We start from the raw sequence: 24,040 nt of genomic DNA on the forward strand, positions 1-24,040 counted from the left end.
TGGCCCATCTGCTCTGTCTTCAAAACCATGGTAGCAATCTGCATTTAGTTTTACTCATTCATAAGTAGCAGTTTTATTATACTTCATGTACTTCTAAACGGCAGATCCTGCAAATATAAATTAGGAAGTCACTGAAGGAAGAAAAAATGCAAATATATATATATATATATATATATATAAATATATAACATATATTCTCTTTCTATTTTCTATTCCTTTGTTTCCAAGGCATGTATTATATAATTCTGAGCTACAGATCTGTTGAAAAAGGGTCAAAGGAAAATATTCATAAAGAAAAACAGGTGAGAAGAACAGATATAAAAAGTGTACACCTCATATTTTCTTTGATTGCTCTTATTTTCACAGAATACCCCTCATAGATGACATGCTGCTGTACCTTTTATAAAAATTCACTAGAATAAATCAATAAAACAGATAAAGTTCAAGTCAGGTTCTGCCTCCACCAAATAACAAGGTAGATTAGATGATTTCTAAGTCCTTTTCCAAGTCCTAAATGTTGAATAGTCTTTTGCAGCATTTGATCAATAAGGCTATCATATTATATAAAGTACTGAAGGCAATTGATGAATTATATAAATACAACCGAAGTAAAACTACAGAGTACAATGTCTGAAAGTTAAAACATCTGAAATATAAGAAAATTAATATTGCTAAGATGACTTTATTCATATATGATGAAATGCTGGGTTTGGCTTTATAGATGTACTTACAAAACATAATTACTTAGATCTGATTATCAAAGATATTGGACTTACAAACTTGGTTTGAATTATATGAGTAAATGCTTTGACTTAAAATAGCATGGGTGGTAAAAGATGATTTGATGTGGCTGTTTGTACAAGTACATTCACAGGAGATGGCACAAGAGTGAAGATGCTACATGTGGTCCAAGCTGCAGAACAAGTGATCCTGCCAGCTCCTCAGTCGTCAGGCACTGACTGTGGGGTATGACTTTTCGAAAATGAAGCTAAGAGAGCAATGGACAGAAAGGTGACGTACTGTCGTCAGAATCTTGTAAGGCCAACGTTCAAGGCACTATGAATAAACCTGTTACGTATAAATTAAGTAATTCTGTTCTTGGTTGAAGTGGCAGAAGGGTAGGGCAAGAGGTTAGCAGAGGACAGACCATGACTGGCCTGGTATGGGCACAGGAGTCTTGAGTCGAAAGATGCTGGTAAAAGGTTAGATTTCGATTTTACACAGACTATTAATATTATGGCAAAGAAACAAGACAAGATAGTAAAGAAGTTGTTGCAACATCGATGCTAGACCCTCAAATTTTGCTTTTCTGTAGGACTCAGACCAAAGAATTATCTCTACTTTCCAGTGTAAAAAGATACTGTGATAAATAAGTAAGAAAATAAATGCTGGCAGCACTGTTTATAATAGCCAGAACATGGAAGCAACCTAGATGCCCATCAGCAGACGAATGGATAAGGAAGCTGTGGTACATATACACCATGGAATATTACTCAGCCATTAAAAAGAATTCATTTGAATCAGTTCTAATGAGATGGATGAAACTGGAGTCCATTATACAGAGTGAAGTAAGCCAGAAAGATAAAGAACATTACAGCCTACTAACACATATATATGGAATTTAGAAAGATGGTAAATGATAACCCTATATGCAAAACAGAAAAAGAGACACAGAAATACAGAACAGACTTTTGAACTCTGTGGGAGAAGGCAAGGGTGGGATGTTTCAAAAGAACAGCATGTATATTATCTATGGTGAAACAGATCACCAGCCCAGGTGGGATGCATGAGACAAGTGCTCGGGCCTGGTGCACTGGGAAGACCCAGAGGAATCGGGTGGAGAGAGGGAGGGAGGGAGATCTGGATGGGGAATACGTGTAACTCCATGGCTGATTCATGTCAATGTATGACAAAACCCACTGCAATGTTGTGAAGTAATTAGCCTCCAACTAATAAAAATAAATGAAAAAAAAAGAAAAAAAAAAAAGAAAATAAATGCTGGAGTAGGATTATGTGTGTGTGTGTGTGTGTGTGTGTGTATGTATTTTTGCTTTAACAATGGGGTATAGATGATACATATATGTGTGTGTGTGTGTATGTGTTTTGTGTATAGAACTACGAGTATGTCTTAAAGTCTAGGTATTTAAAACTAAGACTAATAATGCAGATTTGAATAATTATAAAACATAAGGTTAATCAGGAAGCCTATAATAAACTACATCAATAATAATTAATCCAAACAAAGGGCTTCCCAGGTGGCACTAGTGGTAAAGAATCTGCCTGCCAATGCAGGAGACGTGAGACCTGGTTTGATCCCAGATGAATTTAGACCTAGCTCAGTTTTCCCCAACTAAAATGTGGAAAACAAAGATTCTTCTAGACTACATTATCAAAATAATTCCTTAATGACGATAACTCTTCATTTATACAAGGCATGTCTTTTAAGGCTTAATTATGAATAACTGGCTTTCAGTGTGCTATAATACCAGTTAATCAATTCACCTATGTGACACTGAGCTTTAAAACACCTACAATGATATGAAAAAACAGCACTGAGATAATCTTCAGGCTAAGTCTTTAAAAAGCAACAACACGAACAGCAAGATATGCACGACGTGGCACTTCCAGGGGATGACCTGTGATATCACACCATGCAATGGGGTGAAGGTCAGGGCTATCTGCATCCACCCAGCAGTAGTATTTGTGGTCCCAGCCACCAAAATGAACCTGTTGGAAATTAGTCCTTGGTCATCAGTATACCACTATGCCTGTGTCAAAATACGAGAAAACAGACCTCTGAAGTTGAGATTAAAATTGTTATAATCTCACATTACAGCTGAAACAATACTGAAAGCGTGCTATGAAACAGCTTTCTGATCTAGCCACCAAAGGCGGTTGCACCAGTTTTTCCAAGAAATTAAAGAAGTTGTCACATTAAAAAAAAAAAAAGAACTGTCAAGGATTGAATAGAACTTGAAAGGGTAGGACCCATCTGTTTTCCCAACTAGAAATTCTATGATATTTTTCAAAGAACACTTCCTGTCCTGCAGCCACCGCAAACAGTGAGAGTCACCATCCGACACCAGAATAAACCTTAAGCTGACAGGAAATGCATGGGGTAAAAGGAAGCAATAAATCTCGATATCCTGACAAACGAAGAGAGATGGAGCCATTGGACCCAAAGAGGCAAAGAGAGCAAAACAATATGTGCTATGAGGTAGACAGATTAAGAGTGATCCTCATAAAGAGTGATTCTAACAGCTATGAAAGGACAATTCTGGAAAGTAGTCAGGCTGTACTGAGGAGAAAAGATCGCCGTTCGTTCAGAGCTGAGGATGCAAATGGAGATGGGAGGACAAAGACCAGGGAGGACAGAGCTCCGAGAAGGGGACCCCAGAGTCTACATGGGTTACTCACAGGACCTTGGCCAATGGCCGGACTGCACATGCGTGAGGTGAGACTTGGTGGACAGCAGCTGAAACAGAGCTGAGAAGAAGACAAAGATAGGGCTCAGACGGTAAAGAATTGCAGGCAACGCGGGAGACCTGGGTTTGATCCCTGGGTTGGGAAGATCCCCTGGAGGAGGGCATGGCAACCCACTCCAGTATTCTTGCCTGGAGAATTCCACGGACAGAGGAGCCTGGTGGGCTGCAGTCCATGGGGTCACAAAGAGTCAGACGCGACTGAGCAACTTTCACTCAAACTGGAGGACACACCGCTGGAGAACAGAGAAGCCAGAGTGGAGGGACCTCAGCAACACCTTGAGGATTTGACTGAGCCACCAAAAAGGCACATGCTAGAACCACGTCCTAGATAACGGTTACTCCAGACCAGTTCTAAAAGAGGCTAAAATAAAGCCTCGACAAGATGAAGAAAAACCACCAGTAATCAACTGTCTGATAAAATAAACTATTCTTTTCAAAGCAAGACAAATACTCTCAACTCTGTACACTGTATCATTTATTATGTTCAACACAGAATAGAATTTTATTAGATATGCAAATAAACAGATGAATGTGACCCATACTCAATTTTTAAAAAGCTCTCTCTTTTAAATTTTGTAATGCAATAGTTTGCCTTTCGAAAGCAAGGAAATCACCTCTAAACACAAACAAGGCAGGCCAAGCGCTCCCAGATCCAGTGTGCAAGAGAGCTAAGTCTTTCTAGTTCAGCTATAGCTATTGGACCAAACCTGGGAATCCTATGAGGAATTTAGGTCTAAAACTGAAGAAGTAAAAAGAAAATATCTCTAAAAATGTTTTGAAAGCAGATAGACATGATTTTTTCTGTTCTCTATTCAACATTTTCCTCTTACGTTTACATTAAGAAATATTAAATTACTCTTTCCAAGGCTGTATATAATTACTGACGATGAAAACAGTAGAAATTTAAAATAGCCCTTTCTAATCCAGTGATATGATGCCCCCTCCCCACAAGGGCCATCTAAACTTGGAATTTATAACCAAATTCTGTATCCATATATGTCTTTATGAAAGATATTTTCATATCTTTGGATCTTCATAACTTGGGAGGAAAATCCAATTTTAAGAATTCTAACCAGATTTTCATGTTACTAAAGAAGAGTGGCAGTTTAAGAATATTTACAAAGAGTCCTTTTGTAAAGTGAAGAATCATTCTGAAAACCAAATCATCTCCAGCACTGTATTTCATGCATTTATGATTTTTCACATATTTGGGTTTGCATAAAGCGGAGTAAATATATAGACCCTTCTTGCCCAGATTTTGATGAACTGAAAAACAAAGGTCGGAAAATGAAATTGGCCACTGTCTCAAGTTCCTATCCTTAAACAGACAGTGAAGCTTCCTGATGGTATTACCACTATATGCACTAGTTATTAATGGTCAGTAAAATAACTGAGACACTTAAGAACTATATCAGCACATAAATAATCCAAGGACAAATCCTTCACACAACTCCAAAGCTGGCGATTGTCTGGACTTGCACCGTCTTTCTTGCTTTGCCTCACCATTTGCCATCCCACATCGGGGACTTCCCATGGACCCAGGCATTCTGTCCCTGCCTCAGTCATCCGGCTGCCTCCAAGGTTCCTGACACCTTGGCTCACACATCTCCACGCCTCAAAAACTGTCAGCTAAATAAGACGCATGATGGTAATTATCACCCCTCTCTGTTCCTTTGGGCAGTTGGATAATAAGCAGCTATTTATTGGGGAACAGTGGAGCTCAATTTAATGCTCAATCACAATAATTTCATTAGCCTAAGTAACTATTATGCTTGTTTGTTCCTGCTATATGGTTTTTAAATTTTTAATTTCCATTTCAACAGGCTTATTGGATACGTGTATTTTATTTAAGAGGCCTCAAATCTATTTCAAAGGCTTGTGGTGAATGAATTATAAGCACCTATATGTATGACGTGAACTTATTTAGAAAGAGATTCTACTGTACCTGAATCCGTGTAGCTTTAAATGAATACGGTTTCAGTTAATGAGACTTAGCCTTGAATTTCATTCTAGAAAGAAGAACTGAGTTTTCATACATTATCCCAATACCCATTACTCATAACTATTCACGCTAATGAGACCACAGTGAATCTTACTTCCGAAGATGCAGGGCTCTGCTGGGGGCCAGATGGGAGAAGCAGGAAGAGGACTGAGGCCAGACATCTGTTCATGGCAGGACTAGGACGCTTGTGTCACATTTTCACAAAACACCCCATAATGTAAGGACAGGCACGCATGGTAAGGCGAGGGGAGTCCTTTTGTTGTGAACTTTTGCATTTCAGGCATAGTTGTAATACACACACACACACACACACATTCTCGTTTAATGACCACTATACTTTGTTTTCATGGATGATGGAAAGGAACCTTTTAAGAGGTTTGCAGGGATCAGACAGCCAGTAAATAGCAAAGCCAGACTTAAGCTGAGAAGAGCTTACTGAGAGAACCATCCAGAAATAAAAATTGTGAGGTTATCTGGTAACACTCTACCTAAGAACCTACCGGAGTAGAGGGAAATTACATTTTTAAAATAAAGAAAAAGGCATTTTCTGCCATTTGCAGGGACATGGATGGACAGAGTACACACTGTCATCCAGAGTGAAATAAGTTAGAAGGAGAAAGATGAATATCATATAATGTGGCTTATATGTGGAATCTTGAAAAATGGTATAGATGAATGTATTTGCAAAGCAGAAATAAAGTCACAGATGTAGCAAACAAATCCTTATAGACACCAAGGGCAAATTCTTGTACACACCAAGGGCAGAATTCAATCTCCCATGAACTGGGAGATTGGTATTGACATATATTACACTACTGAATACTATGTATAAGACAGAAAACTAACGAGGACCTACTGTATAGCACAGGGAACTCTACTCAAAGCTCGTGGTGACCTGAATGGGAAGGAAATGCAAACAGCGGGGATCTGTGTATACACAAAGCTCATTCACTCTGCTCTATAGCAGAAAAGAACACAGCTTTGTAAAGCAACTAAAGTCCAACACAAATTAATAAGAATATAAAATGGTGTTTTCATAATGAAAACAAAGCAACATGGAATAAATAACATAGGACTGCCATCCAGAACTACCCCCAGTTTTGCACATGAAACATCAATTCCATGTTGAGTTCATCAGTTTGCTATACACTATCTGTGTCTATCCAGGCAAGAACTGATGTCGAGGGACCACAAAGGAAAAGAATTAGAACAAAAGAGTCGATATACTTTAAAAAACTACCCTTGTCATGTAATAGCTCCACCTGATACAAGAAGCTACTGAGATACACAGGGGGAAAGAAATGTGCATTTCCAAGCAACTGATGGGGATTTGAAAACCTTGACTCTCCGGAGCGACTGCTCAGTATTTGGAACCATCAGCCCCTCCGTTCCTTTCTTCCTTCCCACTCCAGGGAAATCATCTCCATTCCCTTCCCCCGCTAACCTCCTCCTTCACAAATACAGCTCCCTCACCTCCTATCTAGTTTGTTCCTATAATAAGGAACACAACTTTATGGAAAACAACTTATCATTAAATTAAAAAACCAATAGTTTCACCATAGCCAATCTAAAATTCTTTCCTTTGTCAAGGTCACTGCCCAATTCATCATATTTCTTGGGCAGTGGTTTTCAAATTTTAGTAATAAGCAAAGTACCAACTGTCCCCTTTCCCCATCAGGATTCGAATTTGGGGCTGGAGGAGTGGACATCAGGAATAATACCTGGAAATCACATTTTCTTAAACTACATGTCCTAGATTACTCTGAAGACGGGTTCTGGATAAAAACTTTGAAATGCCTCTTTAGGGGGATACCATGGAACAGTTGTTTATCAACTGAATTTGCCATCAAACTCAGAGTTATAGCCAAAACAATTTTAAAAATGTAATTTTTTAAGGCCATAGACTTTTTTTTTTTTAATTTTGTAAGACAATGAGTCCAAGAGAAACCCGATGGAGGGCCTAATGCAGAGGACATTCAACTCTCAATGACTCCATTTCTGACAAATATGTCTACATAAGTTTCCACTTCTCTATTTCTACAGTTACTGCTGTAACAAATACAATTAGATTATCCCATAAGATATATTTTTGCCAAAGGATTCTTGCAAGAAATAAAAATGCCAAATTTCTAACAGCATCCCCAGGGCTTTAATCTTGGTTAACAGATCTTTAAATATTTCATCAGAGTTGGGCGTGAAACAGCCACACTTGGGGCTCCATGGCCAGATGCGTGGGTAATGTCTTAGGAAGAAAAACCTCCTTCATAAGTGGTGTGAGGACAAACTCTCTCAAAATGAGTTTACGGTTATAACTAACATAAATATTTTCAAAAGCTCTGCCATTAAGATTTGTAAAGTTTTAAGCACTGAAGCAGCTCTGGCTGCAGGTTCCCTGCTAATGTTTTGGAGATTTCTGTTGCAATATATTCTGGCTCAGGCTTCCCTGATGGCTCAGTGGTAAAGAACCCGCCTGCCAGTGCAGGAGACATGCATTCTGTCCCTGAGTCAGGAAGATCCCCTGGACAAGCAAATGACTACCTACTCCAGTATTCTTGCCTAGTAAATCTCACGGACAGAGGAGCCTGGCAGGCTACAGTCCATGGGGTCGCAAAGAGTAGGACACGACTGACTGACTGAATGACAACCATCCGCCCTCCTAAGTCAGTTAGGCTCTGCTAATGCCCCAGCAGGGTGGGCTTTGGTTAAGGAGCTTCCCCTAAAGGCAGCCCTGTTAAGAAGGATGGAGTACCCTGATACATTTCCAAATGATTCCTCTGCCCCTTCCTCTGTCAGACGTGTGATGGGTGTTTTCTCCTAGATTTACAACAGTTGAGCTCCTGGTTAAACATGGCCTAGCTCCTATTGGTAAATCTCATAACACTTTAAGTGCCCCCCACCACAACTTGGTCCCCTGGAGCTTTGAACCCTGAGCCCCCAGTAAGCCATCAATTACGGTTCAGGTCCTCCTGCCCAGCCCAGGTTGGCTTCTGCTCAGCAACTCTGTTCCAGCGAGCCATGATGCCCAGTGTCCACCTGTCTGTCTCTCCAATCTTGGGGGCACCTCACTTTTGATTCCAAGAAGAGCTGTTGGTTTTCAGTCTGTTCAACTTTTCCTTGTTGTCAGAACAGACTGACAACTTCCAAGTTCCTTCCATGTGGAATTTGAAACTGAATGTTTCTTCTAATATTTTTTGTCACCAGTACCGGATAATATTTGGAGTATATGTGTTGAAGCATTTTAACACTCTATTTGTTGGATGAATGAACAAACAAGTGAATGTATAAATTCAGGTATGGCCATTCAAGTTATGTAAACAGTACTAAACAAACACATCTAAAGAGCCCATCTGCAAATCAAAACCACAATGAGGTACCATTACATGCCAGTCAGGATGGCTGCTATCCAAAAGTCTACAAGCAATAAATGCTGGAGAGGGTGTGGAGAAAAGGGAACCCTCTTACACTGTTGGTGGGAATGCAAATTAGTACAGCCGCTATGGAGAACAGAGTGGAGATTCCTTTAAAAACTGGAAACAGAACTGCCATATGACCCAGCAATCCCACTGCTGGGCATACACACTGAGGAAACCAGATCTGAAAGAGACACATGCACCCCAATGTTCATCGCAGCACTGTTTATAACAGCCAGGACATGGAAGCAACCTAGATGCCTATCAGCAGACGAATGGATAAGGAAGCTGTGGTACATATACACCATGGAATATTATTCAGCCATTAAAAAGAGTACATTTGAATCAGTTCTAATGAGGTGGATGAAACTGGAGCCCATTATACAGAGTGAAGTAAGCCAGAAAGAAAAACACCAATACAGTATACTAATGCATATATATGGAATTTAGAAAGATGGTAACGATAACCTTGTATGCAAGACAGCAAGAGAGACACAGATGTATTGAACAGTCTTTTGGACTCTGTGGGAGAGGGCGAGGACAGGATGATATGGGAGAATGGCAATGAAACATGTAACTTATCACATGTGAAACGAATTGCCAGTCCAGGTTCAATGCATGAGACAGGGTGCTCGGGGCTGGTGCACTGGGATGAACCAGAGGGATGGGATGGGGAGGGAGCTGGGAGGGGGGGTTCAGGATGGGGAACACATGTACACCCATGGCGGATTCAAGTCAATGTATGGCAAAACCAATACAATATTGTAAGGTAAAATAAATAAATAAAGAGCCCATTTAAGTTTAACCAAAACCTTATCCATTTATTCTATAGACATACCTCTGGGCTACCAACACTTTTTTTCCCTTCGAGTAAGACGATATTGAAACATGTGAAAGTTGCTTGGAATTCTTCTCAGGCATTTATTCTTTGGGATACAAAAGGCGACACATAAGCCTCTAGATTATGATGACTAACATGTCATGGATTTAAAAGAAAATTGTTTTAACTAAAATTGTGATCTCTCTATATTGAGGGGACAGATGGAGGGAAGAGCATGTATGGGGGAGGCAGTGCGTAGGGGAGGGAAGAGGCTCTGTCTACACAGCAAGGATCCCACAGCACATCATGACGGTGCAGAGCAAGGCTATGTTTGGAGTCACAGGTAAATACCGTAACGATTAGCTCCAGTAAAGGACAGTGGATGCCGCTGTAGAGTGCAAAGAGTGGGAGAAGGAGGTCTTGGGACTACTGTTCAATAACAAAACTAAGAGAGTTACTTTTTGCACTTCCTATATGAGTAGCTTTGATAAAGATATAAACAAAGTTTTTAAAGATGGGCTGTGTTATGAATTTAAAGTTCTCTACAACTTTCTCATATTTCTACACACCGCTCTCTCTGAAACAAGTAATCCGTCTAGCTGACTGCAGGAGACTTCTCCTCTTTCCGTGTATAACCGAGTGATTAGCTTAGTCACAACAATGTGTTCTGAAAATGGATTACATTTCTGGAGAAAATAAAACATGTTCAAGCCAGTGCATAACTTTCAAGCAATGGAGGAGAATGAATGTTTGCAATTAACATGTTTGCTCATGTTTCCTTATGTATTTGTTTGTAAGTCAATATCAGGAATCTAAATTGTGTCTGTTGAAAATACCTTAGTTGCCCACGGGGTTCTTGGTACAGGAAAAAAAAAAATTATTCACAAGCTATTTATCCTCTAAAATTCCACAGGTCACACAGCTTAACATAATGTAAAATAAAGTATAATACAAATATCTAATCATCTCAAGCTAGTTTTCTGCTTTATTTTAGATAAAAATCAAAAGAAATCATCATTGCCAATCAGAAACTATTTCCAGTGTTTCAGTTCATGTGTTCCTGAATATTTAGGCCTGTCCATTCATTTCTTGGAGAAAGCAATGGCAACCCACTCCAGTATTCTTGCCTGGAAAATCCCATGGACGGAGGAGCCTGGTAGGCTGCAGTCCATGGGGTCGCTAAGAGTCAGGCATGACTGAGTGACTTCACTTTCACTTTTCACTTTCATGCACTGGAGAAGGAAATGGCAACCCACTCCAGTGTTCCTGCCTGGAGAATCCCAGGGACGGGGGAGCCTGGTGGGCTGCCATCTATGGGGTCGCACAGAGTCAGACACGACTGAAGTGACTTAGCAGCAGCAGCAGCATTCATTTCTTGCCTTTCTCCCACTTTTCTACCTTGAAAGCCTTGGTTCTGAAATCTGAAATCAGCAACTGTTGGCCTTCATTCAGATAATATACCAGTTCTGCCAACATCCACACAGATCATCCTTAATAAGTAACTACTTATATTTTACATTATGTTTATGATCATATACAAATATATTTTAATATAATCATACATATGATTATGTTTATACTTATATGGGCTTTCCGGGTAGCTCAGCTGGGAAAGAATCTGCCTGCAATGCAGGAGAGTCTGGTTTGATTCCTAGGCAGGAGGTTTCCCTAGAGAAGGGATAGGCTACCCACTCCAGTATTCTTGGGCTTCCCTAGTGGCCCAGATGGTAAAGAATCTGCCTGCAATATAGGAGATCTGGGTTTGATCCCTGGGTCAGGAAGATTCCCCTGGAGAAGGAATAGCAACTCAGTCCAATATTCTTGCCTGGAGAATTCCATGTACAGAAGAGCTTGGAAGGCTACAGTCCATAGGGTCGCAAACAGTTGGACACAACTGAGTGACTAACACTTTCCCTGGTGGCTCAAATGTAAAGAATCTGCCTGCAACGAAGAAGACCTGGGTCAGATCCCCGAGTCAGGAAGATCCCTCGAGAAGGGAATGGCAATCCACTCCAGTATTCACTTGCAATATAATTAATATTGAAATTTTAATGTAAATATTTAATATTTTAACAGTGTTACTAAGGACCTTAGCCCTTAATAGATGATCTATAGTCATCTTAGCCATATTTTTTTCAGTAAAGGGACAACTATGGCATCAGAGTCATCACTAGCTTAAAAGCAGGCACAGTGGGAAGAGGCCCATGGAGCGATGACTATGGCCCAAATAATATCCCAGCCAGAGCAGGGCATCTAACAGGAAGGTCTCTGATTCTCCACTTGATGCTCTGTGGTTCTTAGCCTGGAGCTGCCAAGACAAAGAGCACCGGAGAACCAGTAAGGAAGACAGAGGCCCCCAGACAGGACATCTGCAATAAAGATGCATGTGACACAGGCAGCTAGAAGCGCCGAGAAACCCCAGTCACTTCGCTCTAGGTGGGCAGGTGAGCGAAGCCCTCGCTGCCCCAGCAGAGCGGCTGCTCCTCCCAGCGTGGGGGCAGGGGAGACACTGTGGTCTGTGGGTCTCGTCCATCAACCTCCAAGGTCAGTGTCCACCAACATGTATGGTGATGCTGTCTGCTCTGAGCTGGTCTGCAAAGCATTCTTTAAAATTCCATTTTGTTTTGCTAGCACAGGAAAAGCAGGCTTTGTCTTTGTTTAGGCAACTGAGAGCAAACCCACCTGAGCTGCAGAAGAGGGTCCAGGCTCAGCGGTGGGTGGTCCAGGGAAGGGAGGCAGGTTTCCGTCCAGCCTCAGAACTCCCATCACCTCACCTGAAGTGTGGAACCCCGGAACCTGTGCACCCCGGAGACGGGGTGGCTAACACCTCACCTCCACCAGGTGCCGGGTTACCTACTTGTATAATTACCCAGTAATGCTGAGCTGACCGACCTGCCAGGGTTTCCTCTCTGGTGCTAGGGTCGCCCGGGTCTGAGAGCAGGGCAGAGAGTCCTGTGACCCCGTAATCTGTTTGGGCAGATCCCCTGGGATGAGTCAATCACGCCAAGCCTGACTGTTTGAGAAACAAATGCAAACATACGCAAACAGCAAACTCAGAAAAGCCTCACAATATTTCTGCAGCTGAAAAATGGCTGAAATTTATTTTTATTATGAAAACATTATTTTAGGGATAAAATATTTTGTGGCTGAGGCGAAAACAGTCTTAAAATTCCACTCAATTCCTCCTCCTTCTCAGTTTAATTTCTGCAGATGCCTACAGCTTATCTGATTGGCCTTATTAGCTATTCCATAAAGCCTGGTTTTCCTGTGCTAGAAAAACAAAATGGAATTTTAAAAAACTTTGCAAACCAACCCAGAGCAGAGTCATCATACATGTTGGTGGATGCTGAAGGTCGGCAGACGAGGGGCTGAGGGGGCCGGCTTCCCCGCCCGAGGATGGCTCCTCTGTCCTCTGCACTCCTGCCCCACCCTGCCCACAGCATCCTCAGCCTCCCCCCACCCCCTGGATCACACATCCCTCTTGTATGTGCATCCCAGTCACACAGAGATTAATGTGTGTTAGTTGTTCAATCTTGGTCTGACTCTTTGTGACCCCATGGACTGTAGCCCACCAGGCTCCTCTGTCCATGGAATTCTCCAGACAAGAATACTGGAGTGGGCTGCCATTTCCTCCTCCAGGGGATCTTCCCTACCCACAGATCAAACCCGCATCTCTTGCATCTCCAGCATTGGCAGGTGGATTCTTTACCACTAGCACCACACCTGGGAAGCCCTTATTCTTGAATAAATGTGGTTTCTGGAACCCAGGGAAATGGAGACACTGCAGTGAGCCTCAGCAGAAGGGAATCCTGGGTCCAGCACTGCCTTGGCTCACAGGTGGTGACATGAATTGTGAAGAGCAATCGGAGCAAAGCACATCTCTGAACTTGCACTGCAACACTTGACTGGGGCGGCTGCAGAGCCTCAGAATGTCTGGCTGGAAGGAGCACAGAGCGGACAGCACCCCAGCTGGGGAGCTGCCTCCAAAGCCAGCAAAGGAGGAGTGAAGGGGACGAGAGGGAGCACTGCACAAGAGCCAGGCTGCAGGTGTCCTGAGGGTACTACTAAGCACCAGAACAAACGACTTGTTGATTCCAGAATCCTGGATGCAAGTGAGAAATAATCAGTGTGGAGACCAGCGAAGGAGAAGATATGCACGAGGTACATCAGTCTGGGGCATGGGGCTGAGTGTTCGTTGAGGAAGGCCCTGCTGACACATTGATGGGGGGGTCACATGGTGCAGGCTGTCAGAGCAGCTTGCCTCGGTGCCTGAGAAGCAGAGAGATGGACCCGGGTTTCTGGTGGAGAAGCTTAAGCCAAGTGAAGTGGGCCACCCCCAAAAGCAATGGGGGCCCTTCATGCTGCTGACAGTTTTCAACATTGAAGTTACATTTATTTTGAGAGAAGGAGGTTATTACTACTAGGAAATCACTAGCAACCATCACTGTGCAGAATCCCATCCATTCGTTATCCATTATGTATCCATTACCATCCTCAGCCCCCAGTAGTCACGTGCTCCTAGCATAATGGTCTCGAGATGGGCTCTGCCTCCCCGACACCATTATCACTGACATGACTCACTGTGTCAATATTCCAAGGGAGACAGCATCGTACATAATGAGATAATGCGTGCTTTCAGTTATTCAAATATTGTATCATTCTTAGCTATGCTCATAGCTACCGTGTTGCCTGTTAAAAGTCTATTAGTAACACAGAAGCACCAATTAAAATCCAATGTCCCATGTGATGTGATAGTTACTCTTTTATGGGGGATTATGTAGAGGAGATCCAGTTAATGCCAAGGGTTAACGCACATTTGTTTTGATAAGGAATGAGTCATAAGTGATCCTTAATAATAGTAATTTACTGCCAGTAAACAACCTATCAGTGCATTTTTATTTACAACCCTCATTCATCTGTTCATTCAGCAAGTGTTTATTTGGTTCCTGTGAGATGCCAGGGACTGGGGCTGCTCTACAGACACAAGGACATCGAGAGTTCTTGGGAAACCAAGAGAGAAAAGTTCTTCCCGCACAACTCAGACAGTAAAGAATCTACCTGCCAATGCAGGAGACCTGGGTTCAACCTCTGGGTTGGGAAGATCCCCTGGAGGAAGGCATGGCAACCCACTCTAGTATTCTTGCCTGGAGAATCCTATGGACAGAGGAGCCTGGCGGGCTATAGTCCATGGGGTCACAAAGAGTCAGACATGACTGAGAGCCTAACACACATATCAGGAGCTTACATTCCAGCGGCAAAACGTGATAAAGAACTTAACACACAGGTGTGTAATCTAATGTCAGATTAAATTCACACAACAGGAAAGTGAACGCTCTAATGGACCTGGGATGTTTCTCCCACCGAGGCAGGCAGAGACTCCAAGTACATGTCTAGACCCGGGCGGGAAGGAGACTGGCCATTGAGGATGGGGTGATTCCTCTTTGCATTTATTCGGTCTCCCTGTGAAGGAGAAGTACGGAGGCTTGTGAGGGTAGGGGGAGAGGGTATGAGGAGACAGGACCGTGGAGCAGCCTCCTTGGAGGCTCAGAACATGACCGATGGGGAGGCGGAGGCGGGAATGGGCTCGGGGGCCCCAGAAACCTGCAGATGTGGCTTGAAGGTCAGACCCCCTTGGGATGGCTCTTTGTCTTCTCGGGCCAGGGGACACAATGTGGCCTCACTCGGAAGTTTGTAAACAGGCAGCCATTAAAGAAAGGGCAGAAACCCCTTCCCAGAGGAGAGAGGAGCTGCAGAAGGGTAGTAGAAATGGCAGAAGAGGAAGCGATGGCCAGGGACGAGGCACCTGTGGGGAACAAGACGACAGCCTCTGCTTCCCTGGCGGTTCTTGATTAAAAGCCTCCACCTTTGGCACATTCACATAAAATTGAGCCCAATTCCATTTATTAGGAAAAAAACCAAATCTACTGACTTCACAAAGCAAATCTTTGTTTTTTTTAAAAAAAATACGAAAATGGAATTCTTTGATTTCCTTCCTGAACATTACCATGCGACCTCTCGCCTGCCTGCAGCAGAGTTCCATGACTGCGAGACCCAGATGCACCGTCCATCCGTGTGGAAGGGCTCTGCCAGGTGCTAAGGGTCATGAAACAGCCGTCACTGCCCGCACGGGTCCTGAGTGTGGCCGGCTCTCCAAGAAAGAAATGAACGTGCATTGCCAGGGGCATGAGAAAGGGCAGTGCATGACCATCCCTGGGAGGTGGAGAGTGGAGCGTACTGTCACTCCAAAGAGAACTGTGGAAACCAAGTCCAGAGTCACCCGCCGGATCCTTGCAGTTTTCTAAACCACACAGCTGTCTCTCAAGTGATAAAGGATGGGAAGAGACAGTGAGCTGAGTATGGAGTGGGCAGGACCTAGTCGGGTATACTGAGAGTTGTGGGAAAAGACCCTGATGCTGGGAAAGATTGAAGGCAGGAGGAGAAGGGGACGGCAGAGGATGAGATGGTTGGATGGCATCACCTAGCTAATGGACATGAGTTTGAGCAAACTCTGGGAGACGGTGAAGGACAGGGAAGCCTGGTGTGCTGCAGTCCATGGGGTCACAAAGAGTTGGGCACGACTGAGCGACTCAGCAACAACCAGCCCCGAAAGGCAGGTGCTCCATTTCACATGTAAGTCCACTCTGGCATCTCTGTGTAGCATGGACTGACAGGGTCTCAGGGGTGCAGACAGCCCAGCTGGAAGGGAAGCGTAGTGGTCCATGAGAGAGCTGATGCTGGCTTTCATTATGGTGGTTGTCATGGAGATGAAGAGACGTAAGGAGACGAGGGACACAGTACCAGGAGTGAGAATCAATAGGATAAGGTGGGGGCTGCACGCTATTCTGAGACAGGTAGGTTTTAGGAATGGCTCCCCAGTGTCTGAACCGAGCAAGCTGCTGGCTGAGCTGCTGTTTAGTAAGCTGTGGACACCAGAGGAAGAAACAGGTCTGGGTCTGTGTGCCCCAGGACATGCTCACATGGAACATGTAAGTGACATCAAGTTCCGGTTAAATACAGGACTGCAGCTCTGCGGAGAGGGCTCCGGTTCAAACACAGATTCTGACTTGGCAGGTCTAGGGTGAGGCGGGAGCCCCCCATTCCTAACCTGCTCTGTGGGGACGGGAGCCCACATTCTGCAGCTGCAGGAAACCTTCACCTGCGTGGAAACCTGGAAAAGATCCCCCAGTTCCACCCTGAAGCCGGGATACTGGATACGGACAGTGGCACCTGTGTCCACTCTGTGTCCTTGATCGTCAGCTACTCACGGGGCCACGACCCTACCCTGCCTGCATCTCCAAATCCACCACAGACACTTCAGCTCCAATTCTTCTCCCATTTGCTTCAACCTAGGAATCAGACCAGGGTCTCCTGTGTTGCAGGCAGATTCTTTACCATCTGAGCTACTGGGGAAGCCCCAAAGATGGTTTTTATGTCTGACTCTTTGCGACCCCATGGACTGTATGTAGCCCTCCAGACTCCTCTATTCATGGAATTCTCCAGGCAAGAATACTGGAGTGGATTGCCATTCCCTTCTCCAGAGGATCTTCCCGACCCAGGGATCGAATCTGTGGCTCCTGCATTGCAGGTGGATTCTTTACTGTCTGAGCTAGCAGGGAAGCCAAACTTCAACAATCCTGCAACACAAATCTACCCTCTGCATTTTCAAGATCTACACACCCTGCCTCTGTCTGTCAAAGGCCCCCTTGGAGTCAGGAGGAGACCGTCCCCATGAATACAACCTGATCCCTTGTTTCCATGGCCCATGCTGGCTCTGCCAAGGAAGCAAGGATGCACACACAGAGATGGAAGCCAGGAGAGGAGGTGTGGGTGATAAGTCTCAAAGGAGTAGTAGCAAAAAGGAGGATTTATTCCAGCTGCGTGAGCTGTAGGCCCCTGCTCCCTGCAGCTGAGCCCTGAGAGTGCCACAGCCGTGCAGTTAACCGTGATGCCCCTGTACCCAGAGAGATCTGCGACAGCCTGCCGGCCCAAGCGGCTCTCAGTTAAACTAAGTAGATATATCTGTGTGTGTGCACAAATACACACACATGCATACACATGCACACAGTTTAAAACATTAAATCTGAATATCCTTTGTCTCTACGCGATAGTAAATAAAGGCATTTGGTGTTTGGAAATGCAATAAAACAAGGCATGTTGTACACTTTCTCTAAGAGAAGAGAGACTGCTCTTCTTGAGCAGCCATCTGCCCCTCCACATCTCTGCTTGCTGCACTGCGGTGGGTGAATGCGTCTACACCCTGAACTCGACACTGCTCTGTGATGTAACTCATCTCCCAGCCAGGTTGTGAGGTCCCGTCCCAGGCCCCCCGCTCCCAGAATGCTCCTTTCTACCCCACGGAGCTCAGTGAGGCAAAGATGCCAGTTACAGGGAAGGAAGGGCTGGCCTCTTCTGTTGTTGGTATCTTAACTTTACCTGACACCACCGCAGTAGGTGGAATGATGGTTCTCAGTGATGTCACAGCCTAACCCCTAAAACCTGTGAAAATGCTCCTGTACATCATAGGAGGGACACTAAAGATGTGATTAAGTGAAAGACTCTGAGATAGCAGAGACCATCCTATCCTGGGTTATCCTGTGGGCCCATAATAATCAGACGTCCCTAGGCAGAAATGTCAGAGGGAGGGATGGAGGTGATACCTGCTGACTTTATATTGTTTAATATTTAGAAGCTTCATAAACAGATTTCACAATGAAAATTATGATATATATTCATTTTTGCATAGAAATATGATAGCGTTATCAACAATAGAATTTTAATTTGTATTTATTTTTAATTGGAGGATAATTGCTTTACAATATTGCATTAGTTGATGCCACACATCCACATGAATCAGCCATATGTATACATACCTCTGGGCTTCCCCAGTGGCTCAGTGGTAAAGAATCTGCCTGCAATGCAGGAGATGCAGGTTCAATCCTTGGGTCAGAAAGATCCCCTGGAGAAGGGAATGGCAACCCAGTCCAGTATTCTTGCCTGGAGAATCCCATGGACAGAGAAGCCTGGCAGGCTACAGTCCATGGGGTCACAGAGAGTTGGATGCTACACGACGTGACATACATATGTCCACTCCTTCTTGAGCCTCCCTCACCTCCCATACCATCCTATCTCTCTAGGTCATCACAGGGCACCAGGTTTGAGTTCCCTGCATCATAGAGCAGATTCCCACTAGCTATCTACTTTTGCATATGGTAATATACATGTTTCAGTGCTACTCTATTTGTCCTGCCTGCTGACTTTACAGGTGAAAAAAAGCACCAAGAGCCAAGGAATAGAGGACTCTCCAGAAACTGACAAAGACTGGGAACTGGACTCCTCAGAGCTTCCTGAAGGGAGAGGGCCTTGCTGAAACCTCTGCTCTAGCCCAGCAACACAGGGAAATAGAATGTGCCAGTCTGTGTCACTTTAAGCCACTGAGTTTGCAGTAATTTGTTACAGCAGCAATGGGCAGATAACACAACTTCATTTGGAAATAAATTAACCCGAGTGAGACTCCTCCCACACCCTGCTTAGAGAAGATCCCCCTTTCCCCGAGTCTATCGCCCTTTCTTGTATCACAAGGAACGACACAGATTTTGTAACAAGGTGGGAAATGTATTCGCCATCCTGCCTAATCAGTTTATTCTGGGGTGTCTTCATTTAGTTCTTTATTTTTGAGAGATATCCTTTCAGGGGTAAAAATAGAGTAAAGCAGGATGTGAGAGAAAGAGATGATGCTCAGCATAATTAGCCAAGTGTCAGTATTATTGAGGGCATTTGGGATGTCAGCGCGGCAGCTGGTCAGAAACGGCACACTTCTGTTCAGAGCAACAGGAGACACCGCGTCTCCTCCGAAGCTAAGGCGCAGCCACGGGCTCTCTGGTTTGCTCCTCAGGCAGTGAGTCTAGACAGCGCCATCCAACGAGGCCTGGAGAATGAGTCTTCACTATCGCAGCAGGCAAGCAGCCTCACGCTTTCTGAGCAAATGCAAAGCTTTGAATGAGGTGATAGCGTATAGGGAATGGAGGGCCTTCCACTAACTCGGTCAAAAGTCCATTAACTCTTGTAAAAAAAAAAAAAAAAGAAGCATGATCTGAAAGCATACATGCACAGTAGCACAAGTAGCCAAGACATAGAAGCAGCCTGTACGTCCACTGACAGAGGGATGGATAAAGATGTGGTACATGTATACAATGGAATGACAGCCCGTAAAAAGAATGAAATAATACCATTTGCAGCAACATGGATGGACCAAGAGACTGTCATACTGAGTGAAGTAAGTCAGACGGAGAAGGAGAAATATCATATGGCATCCATTATCTGTGGAATCTAAAAAGAAATGATATAAACTTACATGCAAAACAGAAAGAGACTCAGAGACTTAGAGAATGAACTTACGGTTGCCAGGGGAAAGGGATAGTTAGGGCGTTTGGGATGGGCATGTACACGCTGCTATATTTAAAACCGATAACCAATAAGGACCTACTGTGGAGCACATGGATCTCTGCTCAATGTCATGTGGCAGCCTGCTTGGGAGGGGGATTTGGAGAATTGATACATGTATATGTATGGCTGAGCCCCTTCACCGCTCACCTGAAATTACCACAACATTGTTAATTGGCTATAACCCAATACAAAATAAAAAGTTTTTTAAAAAGTCCATTAACCCTTGAAACACAAACAGCATCTGGCCTCTCTGGCCTCTGTGTACACAGGCACATGCACTCTGCCGCTCCGCAGTCTACAGCAGACACTCACAGAGATGCATGCTCCCGAAACAAGGGTTCAGAACAACCAGTGCTCCTTCATCGTCATATTTTATTTAAGAGGTTCCACACAGTGTTCTGTGGAGAAGCTGTGAAATGTGCTATTTCTATTCTCCCGAGCTCGTGACTCAGCTGGTGCCTCCAGCCAAATAGTCACACGGCAGGATCCTGGCAGATCTGCAGGTCAGGTGGGGGGATGAGCAGGTGAGGGTCCCCGGGGGCGTGGCAGCGGCTGCAGCCCAGTGGCCAGCTCCCAGCCACCGCAGTTCTTCATGCTGCCGGGAAGGTTTCTGAGCTGGATACACTGACTTCCATAAAAAATGTGCAAGGTAAGTCTCCACACAGTTCTTGGAGAATACAACACCAGTGGCAGAGACACGGACTCTGGGAAAGAACATACATCATGGAGTCGTGGGGGCAGAGAGATTGACTACCTTTACTCTGAAACTTAAATGAATGACTGATAATCCATTGATGGGTTTTCCTGATGGTTCAGTGGTAAAGAATCCATCTGCCAGTGCAGGAGATGCAAGTTTCAATTCCTGGGTTGGGAAGATCCCCTGGGGAAGGAAATAGCAACCCACTCCAGTATTCTTGCCTGGGAAATCCCATGGACAGAGGAGCCTGGCGGGCTACAGTCCCAGGGGTCACAAAGAGTTGGACATGACTTACCAACCAAACAACAATCCATTGCTACTAAGAAACATGCATTTAAGTCTAGAAACTGTTCATCCATAGCTCCATCTCTTCTACCTCCTTGACTGACTGTACAAAACTTACCTAGAACTACATTGAAAATTAAATACTGATTTGGTTTTCTTCACAAATCAAATATCTGAAAAAATAAGGTGGGGGTCTAAAACTGCTTATACTAAAGGTTACAACCCAGTGAGTTCATCTCACCGTCCTATCAGCACGGCGGAGCTATTAAGACAGGAGCTGGCAGTTACAGTTCCCAGGCTACACAGGGTCTGCCACCCGCTCTGTGCATGCCAGTGGCTAAAAATGATTTTCACATTTTTAAACTGCTGGAAACAAAACAAAACAAAAGAAGACTATTTGATGACACATAAAATAAATTGGAATTATCCACAAATAAAGTTTTCTAGGGACCCAGCCACGCTCACAGCTTCCAGGCAGTCTCATGGCTGCTTTTGTGCTAAACCACAGAGCCAGTGGCTGTGCCAGAGACACACGGCCCCCAGGGCTGGGTCACTTTCTGCCCTGCACGGGTGGAGATGCCGCGCTACAGGCGAAGAGCTCGGGCTGTAGACCTGGGCTACCTGGTCCCCATCTGCTCTACCACATAGAGACCCTGTGGCCTCGGGCGAGTCACCCAAGCCAGTCAACCTGCGCTGGTTCCTCCCCGAGGCTCCCTTGTGGGGTGGCCGCATGGACGGGGAGAGGAAGAGGCAGCATGGGGCGCCACACCCGAGGAAGCAGCACAGCGGTTATCATCGATCACTGTTTGTTGTGACCATGGTCACACGGATGTACCTGCTTCAACTCTCCCGGAAATCACGGCTGACACTAATTGATATTGTCACCAACTTGGAAAATTATCTTTTCATTAATGGGTCATAATATTTTTGAAAGTTGTCCCAGTCTCCTTCCCAAATGAAGATGGTGATCAATCACCGGGGCACTGTAATGGCCATTAATTAGAAGTTTAGCTCAAAGGACTGTCATTTTAAATGTTGGTCTCTTGTTTTAGCCTCGTATTTCAAAACCATTTTCAAAAATGCATCCGTGTTGGGGACACTGCCGAGTGACAGGATGCACTCCAGGCTCTGCTCCCTCTCTGACAGATAATTACACCGGGACCCATGGGGGTCAGGCGACTTCCTCGCAGCACTGGCAAGCCTTAATTACAGCAAGCACTCACAGACTTGAATTTGGACTTTCACTTTGCACAAGTCCACCTGCAGGTGTTTTCAAACAAAAAGCTTTAAACTTATTAGTCTGACCTAAAATTCAAACTAGTTTCGAGTTCTACATATAAACCACTTACCCCGACAATTCCTCTTGGCTATGATGCTCTTGTTTCATTTAGAAATGCCACAAATACATAATCCAGTTAATGCATTAAATATGAAAAGACTTGTTGAAGAGACTCAATTTATTAATGATTCAGCAGAAGTTCCTAAAACGTCTATTTGGAATTCATTTATAATTCATTTCACAGCTTAGCAGTGCTTCCCACAGGGCAAATATTTATCAAATATTACTCTGTTTTAAGTTCTCCTTTTATGTTTATTTGTAGAAGAATACATTTTTTCCCCCAAATTAAGGCTAAACTTCCTAAAAGCATCCATCCGTCTATTGTAATTTAATGTACAATTCCTGATAAGGGGACAGTAATGGGTTTTCAGATATAACAGAGTACAATGTGCAACCAAACAAAAGAACAGTTATTAACCATAATAGTTGGCTGTAAACTGAACACGATACACACTGAGTACATCATAAATATTTATTAGTAGAGAGTAACCATGGTAGTTAATATACACCGTAGTCCACGGCAACCCACTCAAGTATTCTTGTCTGGAGATTCCCATGGACAGAGGAGCCCGGCAGGCTACAGTCCATGGGGCTGCAATGAGTCGGACACAACTGAATCGACTTAGCACTCAGCACGCATATAATCAAGGAGAAGTAGTATCTTAAAGTCTTGCCATTGTAAGAAAAACTCCACAGCTCACCTACCAATGAACCACACACAACCGAATCCATATTTTCAGTATGCAAATCAGAATATCTGGCCTGACTAGTCCTGGCAGAATGTAGAATATCTTAACACAGACTGCCATGGCCCCACTCTCCAACGCTGACAATGATGGTCCTTAATTTCAATGGCTCATCATAGCTCTGAAGTAAGAGCTAAAACGAGAGCAAAACATCTAAGTGTAAACTAGCTGTCTAACTATGTAAGTGTAAAGAATCTGCCTGCAGTGCAGGAGACCTGGGTTCGATCCCTGGATCAGGAAGATCCCTTGGAGAAGGGCATGGCAACCCACTCCAGGATTCTTGCCTGGAGAATCCCCATGGACAGAAGAGCCTGATGGACTACAGTCCATGGGGTCGCAAAGAGTCAGACACAACTGACCGTCTAGGCACACAAACTAGCTGTGACACTCTGAACTTCAGCTCTCCATGCCGACTATAAAGAAGAAATAACACCTACCTAGAAGGGCTGTTGTGTAACCAGACTTATGGTGGTGACGCTTGCAGAACATAAACAAATCTTGAATCATATGGTACACCTAAAACTAATACTGATACAATGCTACACGTCAACTATATCTCAATAAATAAATTAACAAAAGAGTTGTTGTGAAGATAAAGATGAGATACATGACATACTTCACTAGGTACCTGGAACAAACCCCATATTCAGTACCTGGGTCTTCCTACTCTACTAGGACTGTGTCTCTGACACTGGAGACCAAACACCATCACATCCACTATTGTCACTACTATTACTACGACCACAAAGCAACCATTGCTGCATCCCACTCCTCTTGGCCAAGAAGTAACCTAGTGGCCACAGGTAATAATTC

The sequence above is a fragment of the Cervus canadensis genome, chromosome 23 (assembly GCF_019320065.1).
Source record: "Cervus canadensis isolate Bull #8, Minnesota chromosome 23, ASM1932006v1, whole genome shotgun sequence".
Taxonomy (NCBI): domain Eukaryota; kingdom Metazoa; phylum Chordata; class Mammalia; order Artiodactyla; family Cervidae; genus Cervus; species Cervus canadensis.